This window comes from Chrysochloris asiatica, unplaced genomic scaffold (assembly GCF_000296735.1).
Source record: "Chrysochloris asiatica unplaced genomic scaffold, ChrAsi1.0 scaffold00167, whole genome shotgun sequence".
Lineage (NCBI taxonomy): Eukaryota > Metazoa > Chordata > Mammalia > Afrosoricida > Chrysochloridae > Chrysochloris > Chrysochloris asiatica.
Genome location: NW_006408685.1, coordinates 4,115,254 through 4,125,066, shown reverse-complemented (window position 1 = coordinate 4,125,066; position 9,813 = coordinate 4,115,254). Strand labels below are relative to the sequence as shown.

Sequence of the window (9,813 nt, the reverse complement as noted above, 5' to 3'; positions counted from 1 at the left end):
ACTACCAGCTGTTCCGCGGGAGAGATGAGGCTTTCTGCTCCCGTAAAGATTTACAGCCTCGGAAACCCTGTACAGGGTCGCTATGAGTCGGAACCAACTCCAAGGCACACAACAACAACAACAAAAGCCCGTTCAGGGCAAGCTCTCTCTCTTCTAGTTACATTTCCATGACAGAGGGGACAATGTATTCCATGTTCTCTCATTGCTGTCAGGAAACATTTTCTACAGAAAACGTGCTGACAGGCCGCGGTTTACACAAGCGTTTTGAGCACCTCTTGACAGACGGACGTGGCTGCAGAGAGGTCCTCGCCATGGTGGGGGAGCAGGGATCAGGCTGATGGTGGCTGTGGCCAAGATGGCGGTGGCGGCCAGGGGCCTGACTCCCTGTGCAAACCCCAAGTTGTATTTTGAGAGCCTTTCAACCTGAGGGGCTCATTTTCCGGCCGTGTATCTAACAGTGTTTCTCTGCTATTCATAAGGTTTTCAGTGACCAAATATTCAGAATTAGTTTGTCACTCTTTCTTCCTAGTCTGTCTTTGTCTGGAAGCTCATCTGAAACCTGTCCACCATGGGTGACCCTGCTGGTATTTACCCGTGGCATAGCTTTCAGAATCACAGCAACTCACAAGCCACCACAGTATGACAAACTATCAGACGATTGGTGGCCATTTGGTTTTAAGTGGAAACTGTCACTTTAAATTTTGAGGAGATTTGTGCACATGCATACTAGAACCCTCCAGGGTTGGGGGTGGGAGGTGGGGGGGGGGGGCTATAAAGGCACAATGTGGCTGGCTTATAAGTTTTCAAGAGGGAGTTTAGTTTCAGAGTGTGTGAGGGAAGGTAGAATCTCCACTGAATAGTTGTCTCTTGTCGAGATGGGTCTGGTGAAAGGAGATGGGGGAATAGGGCTATTTAGATTCAGTAGCAATTGTTATCATGACTAACAGCGATTGTCACAACTGTAAAGGCAGAAGTTGCATAACACAAAGGTGGGGAGAGGATAATCTTACATTTCAGAAACAGAGAACCCTAGGACCACCAAGATAAAAGAGCATGAGTGGAATGTAGGACCCTAACCAGAGAAGCAACAACATCAGAGATGGAGACAGAGGTGATGACATGGAGAGATAGAGCACCTGAGGACTCTAGACTCATGGAAAGTGAAAGGCTTTGTGCTGGTGGCCAGAAAGAAGGCTGGCTTGCAGAATGTGCCCTTTGGTTGTTTAAATGATGATATATTCCTGAATGTTTTTGTCTACATCAAAAAAAAACAAAAAAACAAAACAAACAAACAAAAAAAAAAAAAACAGAGGGAATAGAAGCAAATACTGTTAAATTATGATGCATGGAGGGGACTGTAATCATTGCAACAAATCAAAATATGATAGGATGAGTGAAAAACTGATGTTCTTCCATGTAAACTATCACTCAATTTACAATAAAAACTTTAAGAGAAGAATAAGAAGAAAGAAGAAATGGCAAATGTTTTGATACCACAATTTTAAAAGTGAATAAATAAACCTGTATTTAAAAAAAGAAGACAGATTCTTCTCACTGAGGAAGAACCTAGATCTATCTGGGCATGAAGCCAAATATATCTCTTGAACAGTTATCTGGCCCAATGAGTTTCACTTTTCTTAAGCTATATTATGGATTGAATTGTTTATCTCCCCCAAAATGTGTAAAGTGAGTTTCAACCACTATGCCTGTGATTATAATCCCATTTGGGTATGGATTGTCTTTGTTATGTTAACTAGGCAGAATTAGTGTCGGATATGTCACGGAGCTCTGGTAGCATAGTGGTTACGAATCGGGCTACGAACCTTAAGGTCAGCGGTTTGAAACTACCAGCTGCTCCGCGGGAGAAAGATGAGACTTTCTCTACTCCCATAAGGATTTACACCCTCGGAAACCCTGTACAGGGTCGCTATGGGTCGGAACCGACTCGAGGGCACTTAACAACAACAACAACAATGTCTTGATTCAATGTTTTTTGAAATATGAAATAGATTAAACAAGCAAGAGAACAGAAGAGATGTCAAGATACATGGAGCTCTCCAAGAGACCAGGAAGCAGAAAATAAAGAGACAAGGACCTTCTTCCAAATATGACAGGAAGAAAATTTTCCTGTAGAGTCAGTGCTTTGAATATAGCCTCCTAAATTGTGAAAAATAAAATTTCTGTTTGCTAAAGCCATCCACTTATGGTATTTTTGTTATCGTGACACTCGATAACTAAGGCTAAAAAAGGGGGGAGGGGTGAACTTAGGGCTGTAAAACATGGCATGCCTAGACTATCAAACTACAAAAAACCACACAAATAGTAGATGACAAAATAGATGACTGGGACTTCCTAGAAATTTTAAACTTACACACATCAAAAGATTTCACCAAAAGAGTAAAAAGGGAGTCCACAGACTGTGAAAAATTTTTTTGCAATGATGTATCAGACAAGGGATAAAGATACAAAATTTATAGAAAACTACAACGTCTTTATAAGAAAAATACAAACAACCCAATTAAAAAATGGGAACAGAACATGAAGAGACACTTTATCAAGGAAGACATTCAGGCAACCAACAAACATGAAGAAATGTTCAATATCATTAGCCATTAGAAAGCTGCAAATCAAAACAACAATGAAATATCATGTCACACAAGCATTAACAGCAAAGTTCAACAAAACAGAAAACTACAAATGCTGGTGAGGGTGTGAAGAGACTAGGACTCTCCTACATTTCTGGTAGAACTATAAAATGGTTCAACCACTCTGGAGAATGGTATGGTACTTCCACTGAAAATTAGAAATATCGTGCTGCTGTTATTGTTAGGTGCCATCAAGTCGGTACTGACCCAGAGTGACCTTATGCACAGCAGAACGAAACACTGCCCGATCCTGGGCCAACCTCACCACTGTTGCCACACTTGAGTCCATCGATGCTGCCACTTGGCCAATCCATCTCGTTGGAGGTCTTCCTCTTTTCCTGACCCTCCACCTTATCAAACATGATATTCTTCTCCAGCGACTAGTCCCTCCTAACAATATGTCCGAAGTATGAGAGACGAAGTTCGGCCATCTTGGCCTCCAAGGAGCACTCTGCATGCACTTCTTCGAAAACAGATCTACTGGTTCTTTTGGCAGTCCGTAGCACTTGTAATATTCTCCTCCAACATCATAACTCAAAATCATCACTTCTTCTATGGTCTTCCTTATTCACTGTCCAGCTTTCACATCCATATGGGGTTATTGAAAACACCATGGCTTGGGTCAGGTGCATCTTAGTCCTCAAGCTGACATCTTTGCTCTTCAACACTTTAAAAAGTTCCTGTGTAGCAGATTTGCCTAATACAATATGTCATCTGATCTCTTGACTGCTGCTTCCATGAGTGTGGCTAGTTGATCCAAGAAGAATGAAGTCCTTGACAACTTGAATCTTTTCTCTGTTGATAAGAATGTTGTTTTTTGGTCCAGTGGTGAGGATTTTTGTTTTCTTGACATTGAGATGTAATCCATATTGAAGGCTGTGCTCTTTGAGCTTCATCAGTAAATATTTTAAGTCCTCTTCACTTTCAGCAAGCAAGGTTGTATCATCTGCATATTGCAGGTTGTTAATGAGTCTTCCTCTAATCCTGATGCCATGTTTTTCTTCATAGAACCCAGATTCTCATATTATTTGCTCAGCATACATGTTGAATAAGTATGGTGAAAGAATACAACCTTATTATACACCTTTCTTAATTTTAAAACATTCAGTGTTCCCATGTTCTGTTTGAACAAAAAAATCACGTCAAGATGGCGGATCGGGTAGACATGCAGTGAGGAGCTCCATCTCCAACAACACAGAATACCAGACCAAGCAGGCTCAGGGGATGGTGCTAGAACACTGAACCACATATAAAGAAACATTTTGAAGATTGGAAGGCTTACAGCTAGGGGAATTTGTAGCAGAATCAAGAAATCCATTGATTTCTAATTCAAGATGCTCAGCTATTCCCAGAGCCACCAACTTGGGAGAGACCAAGAGGGGGAAGGATCAGAACAGCCACGAACGCCTGACAGAACTGCGGACATACAGGTGTGGACATTCTTTTTTCAGTATCTGTTCATTGGTCTCTCGCTGTCTGCGCACCTCCATTCTGGTGACTATAGGGGATGCCTGAGCGAATGGACATCCCACCCCTATCCCTGGAGAGTTCTACTACACATGCACACAGGTCTCCTCAAAATTTATAGTGACAGTTTCCACTTAAACCAAATGGCCACTGCTCGTCTGTCAGTTTGTTGTACTTTGGTGGCTTGTGAGTTGCTGTGATTCTCAAAGCTATGCCACCGGTATTTTAAATACCAGCAGGGTCACCCATGGTGGACAGGTTTCAGATGAGCTTCCAGACGAAGACAGACTAGGAATAAAGAATGACGAACTACTTCCGAATATTTAGTCACTGAAAACCTTATCAATAGCAGAGAAACACTGTCAGATATAATGCCGGAAAATGAGCCCCTCAGGTTGGAAGGCACTCAAAATGCGACTGAGGAAAAGCTGCCTCCTCAAAGCAGAGTTAACCATGATAACGCAAATGGAATAAAGCTTGTGGGAGAAAAGCCTGGAGGACCTTCATTTGCTGATGGGGCACAACTCAAAATGAAGAGAAACAGCTGCAAACATCCACTGAAAATCGGAACATGGAATGTACAAAGTATGAATCTGGGAAAGTTGGAAGTTGTCAAAAATGAAATGGAATGCATAAACATCGTGATCTTAGGCATTAGTGAGCTGAAATGGACTGGTATTGGCCATTTTGAATCTGATGACCACATGGTTTACTATACCGGGAATGACAAATTGAAGAGGAATGGTGTTGCATTAATCTTCAAAAAGAACATATCCAGATCAATCATGAGGTACAACACTGTCTGTGATAAAATAATATCCATGTGCCTACATGGAAGCTCAGTTAATATCACTATTATTCAAATTTACGTACCAACCACTAAAGCCAGTGAGGATGAAATAGAAATATCTTATAACCTAGCGATCCTTATACTTGGTATCTATTCACAAGAAACACGAGCCAGGACATGAATAGATATGTGTACACCAATGTTCATCACAGCACTAATAATAAGAGCAAAAAGATGGAGACAGCCTAAGTTCCCATCAGTGGAAAATGGATAAACAAACTTTGGTTCATAGACACAATGTAATACTATGCAACCTTGAAGAAAAATGATGAATCTGCAAAATACTTCACAACATAGATGAACCTAGAGTACATTATGCTGAGTGAAATTGTTGTTGTTGTTGTTGTTGTTAAGTGCCTTCGAGTCGGTTCCGACCCATAGCGACCCTGAACAGGGTTTCCGAGGCTGTAAATCTTTACGGGAGCAGAAAGCCTCATCTTTCTCCCGTGGAGTAGTTGGTAGTTTCAAACTGCTGACCTTTTGGTTCGCAGCCCAATTCGTAACCACTACGCTACCAGAGCTCCTTTAGTCAATCATAAAAAGACAAATATTGCATGAGGCCATTTTTGTAAAAGCTTAAGAAAAGGTTTCCATACTAAAAGCAATACTCTTTGATTGTTACCAGGTATGGGAGGGAGGGTAGAGTAATTCACTGGCTAGAGGGTAGATTCCTTAGCTCAGGTATCAGGAAGGGCAATATACGAGGGGGATGCAATATGCAAGAAGATGGAGATAGCATATGAACAATGAAGATACAGGAATACTTAGGGAGGCATGCATGGGCTAAATGGGATAGACCTAAATAGTGATTTATACACAACCCTGGAACAACATAGTTCTGTGAGTAGACATATGGATTGAGACATTGGCTAAATGGGCAAAGGAGGGGAAAAATGTTTGACTGTCTTGTGGATATTGGTTTCCCCTGACTACTTCTGAAACATAGACATTTATGTGTAATAGAAATGAATATTGGGAATTATGATGACAGAAACTTGTAAGCTCATCTTCAGCCTATAACTGATTCAATTTTCTAAAAGAGGAGTTAAAATTTGCCTAGGGAAACAGGCTTCTTGTTAAACCTTTTTAGAGTATGGGGCCTTAGGTGGAATCCTGAGCCTCACCCAGAACCTTCTGAGTTGGGACATTCCCTCTTGAAAATACATACAAACCAAACCAGAATGGTTGGGAAAGCAGAAGATGCTCAGTGAAAGAAAAAAAAAAAAAAAAAAAAAAAAAAAAGCATTGCTTGAATGTCAAACAAGCTGTCTGCTTGTTTAACGCAAGAAAAGTCAGGCCATCAGGGGAATCTTCTAGGACTGAAACTTAGCGGGAACGCATGAGCAGTCTAGTGTGCTTGCTGGTGATCAACTGGGTCTACCAGTGAGTGGAAGTGGCAGAAATGCAGCAGTAAGACATGGGCAGAGTTTGGCTCTATTCCAATGACACCCATTGACCTTGAAATTATAGATCATAGGGAGGGCCAGCTGGTCTGAAGTTTAGCAAGATGAGTGAATTCCTGAGCCCAGGGGCCAGGTCTGAGAGTGAAGCGGTCAGTTGATCTGAAGTTTAGGGAGGTGTGTGTGAACTTCAAAACTTGAAGTTAGTACTCATTTGATCTAGTTCGGATGGCTAGCTGACCAGCACTTGACAAGATGAAGATGTGTGATTCTATTAGCAAGTATAAATTGCTACAATCTTACTAACTTGATTTTGCTTATGGATGCAGTTACTTAAAATTCCAACTGGAATGAAAGGATTCTTCATATCAAGGAACAAGCTTGTTTCCTCAATATACTGGGTTGATGTTGCTGTTAAGTGCCATCGACTCGATTCCGACCCATAGTGACCCTGCATAGGGTTTCCAAAGACAGGCAATTGGCTATCAGAAATTAAGGAGTTTATAAAGGCATGCTGTCTTACATGCTTTCATGAGTGTGCTTACTTTCAGAATGGGGGGTGGTGGTGTAAAGTGGAATCCCCACTGAATAGTTCCACTCTTTTTCAGATGGATCTGATGAAAGGAAATGGGAGATGGTGGTAATAGGATTTTATGGTTTAATTGTGAGTTAACAGTATTAATTGTGATTGTAACAACTGGAATTGTAGAAGATGTGTAGCTAAAAGAGGAGAGTAAACTTTTATTTCAAAAACAGACGATCCTAGGACCATCTTAGTTTCAGAATGGGGGTGGTGGTGTAAAGTGGAATCCCCACTTAATAGTTTCACTCTTTTTCAGATGGATCTGATTGATGAAAGGAGATGGGAGATGGTGGTAATCGGATTTTATAGTTCAATTGTGATTTATCAGGATTAATTGTGATTGTAACAACTGGAATTATGGTGGCATGGAGACAAAGCAGTTTTGGATTTATGGCCCATGAATTGATAAAGTCTGTGTGCCTGCGGGCAGGAGGTTGGCTTGCAGAATGTGCCCTTTGGACATTGAATATGTATGTTTTATTCGTACAACAAATATTGTTTTGTTCACTTGTGAAATATCAGATGTAAATAGGGAGTCACAGGGTTTAAGTAGGATAACTGTTGTTGCAGGGAGGGAATTGTAGTCATTGAGATGAAACAAAGTGTATAATTTGTTGAATGCAAAGCTGGTGATCTTTCCTGTAAACCTTAACTCAATTCACAATAAAAAGTAAAAACAGAGAGAACTTCCGGGCTCCGGAGAATACAGGGGTGGTGTCGCGCAGGGAGGCCCCGGCCTGGTAGACAGACAGCCTTGGGGCAAACATAAAACATTAGGCCTTAACATTATGAGCTTGCTTTTTTAAAAACTCAAACTGCTGAGGAGTTACAAGCATTTTGAGCCTCCACCAGCCTGAGCTTGGTTCCCACCCTGGAGACTGCCCCGCCCATTGCAGAGCATGGAGCTCGGGGCTTGAGCGGAGCCGTTCAGAGGGTGGACGATCCTGGAGAGGTAGCTGGGCCACAGGAACTGGCGTGATCCATCCCAGCGGGGTCCTCATTGCCATGTTGGGCATTGTCAGTGTGGATATAGGGCAAATTGGGGTGCTCACGGCACAGGGAGACAGAGAGAGGCATTGTAGATGTCATCAGACACAGCCGCGCCATTTGCCTACAGCCACTAGCCCCGCCCTCAACTTTTTCGGCCTAGGCCAGCCCTCTGCCCAGCCTCCAAGCCTCAGGCCCGCCCATCAAGGCTCAGGCCAGCCCAAGTTGAGACGCCAATAACAAAGCAGTCCTGCTGTGATTCTGTGGGTTAATGCTCCAGACTGCAAAGCCTTTCGAACTGTAAGGAATGTGATTCGAGCTCACTAGCTGCCCCTTGGAAACCCTATACCGGGTTGCTGTGGGTCACGATTAACTCCACAGCATACCAACAAGGAAAAGAGCTCAGAAGGGGCTAAAAAAGAGTTAGGGCACTAAAGACTTACTTACAGTAAGCCATGCTTTTTTCCTCTTTCTTCTGCCCCTCCCCCCCCTTTTTTTTGTGTGTGTGTGTGTGTGTGTGATTAGAGCCTGTCTTATTCAAGAGCACAGGCCAGCCCAAATTGAGACACCCTTGAGTAGTTGTTTACCACCAATAACAAAGCAGTTCTGCTGAGGCTGACTGCAAAGCCTTTTGAACTGAAAGGACTGTGGTTCGAGCCCACCAGCTGCCCCTTGGAAACCCTATACTGGGTCGCTGTGGGTCACGATTAACTCCACAGCACACCAATAAGGAAAAGAGCTCAAAAGTGGCTGAAAGAGAGTTAGGGCACTAAAGACTTACTTACATTAAGCCATGCTTATTTCCTCTCTTTCTTCTGCCCTTCCCCGCCCCCCCCCACCTTTTTTTTTTTGTGATTAGAGCCTGCCTTATTCAAGAGCACAGGCCATCCCAAATTGAGACACCCTTGAGTAGTTGTTTACCACCAATAACAAAGCAGTCCTGCTGAGGCTGACTGCAAAGCCTTTTGAACTGCAAGGACTGTGGTTCAAGCCAACCAGCTACCCCTTGGAAACCTTAGACTGAGTCGCTGTGGGTCACAATTAACTCCACAGCATACCTACCAGGAAAAGAGCACAGAAGGGGCTGAAAGAGAGTTAGGGCACATATGATTTACTTACAGTAAGCCATGCTTTTTTCCTCTCTTTCTTCTGCCCCTCCCCCCCGTGTGTGTGTGTGTGTGTGTGTCTGTGTGTGTGTGTGTGTTTGATTAGAGCCTGCCTTATTCAAGACCACAGACCAGCCCAAATTGAGACACCTTGAGTAGTTGTTTACCACCAATAACAAAGCAGTCTTGCTGAGGCTGACTGCGTTTTGAACTGCAAGGACTGTGGTTTGAGCCCACCAGCTGCTCCTTGGAAACACTATACTGGGTCGCTGTGGGTCACGATCGACTCCACAACATACCAACAAGGAGAAGAGCACAGAAGGGACTGAAAGAGAGGTAGAGCATTAAACACTTACTTACATTAAGCTACGCTTTTTTTCCCTCTCTTTCTTAAGCCCCTCCCCCCTTTATTTTTCTTTTCCCCCATTGTTTTTTTTCTGTTTTCTGTTTTGTTGTTGTTGTGTTGCTTTGTTTTTCTCTCATTATCGCTTTTGTTTGTTATTATTATTATTTGTTTGCTTTTGGTTTTGTTTTCTACCCAACTGGTGTTGCTTGGCTGTCACATAGCCTACCTTCTGCTATCAGAGGACTCCACTTTTGTTTTTGATTTTGATTTTGGTTTTGTTTTCTACCCGACTGGTGTTGTTTGGCCGTCACATAGCCTCCTTTCTGCTATTGGAGGGCTCTTTGTCCCCCCTACATTACACGAAAAGAGTAAGAAACTGCTGCCAAATAGCCAAGCTGCAATAACACTTTATAAAACACCAAAACCCAG

General features: G+C 42.6%; 1 pseudogene; it reads right to left on the bottom strand.

The window, feature by feature from the left end:
* LOC102828718 overlaps nt 1–7,952 on the bottom strand; it is an 8,572-nt pseudogene extending 620 nt beyond the window's left edge.
* Between the last annotated feature and the right edge of the window lie 1,861 nt (nt 7,953–9,813).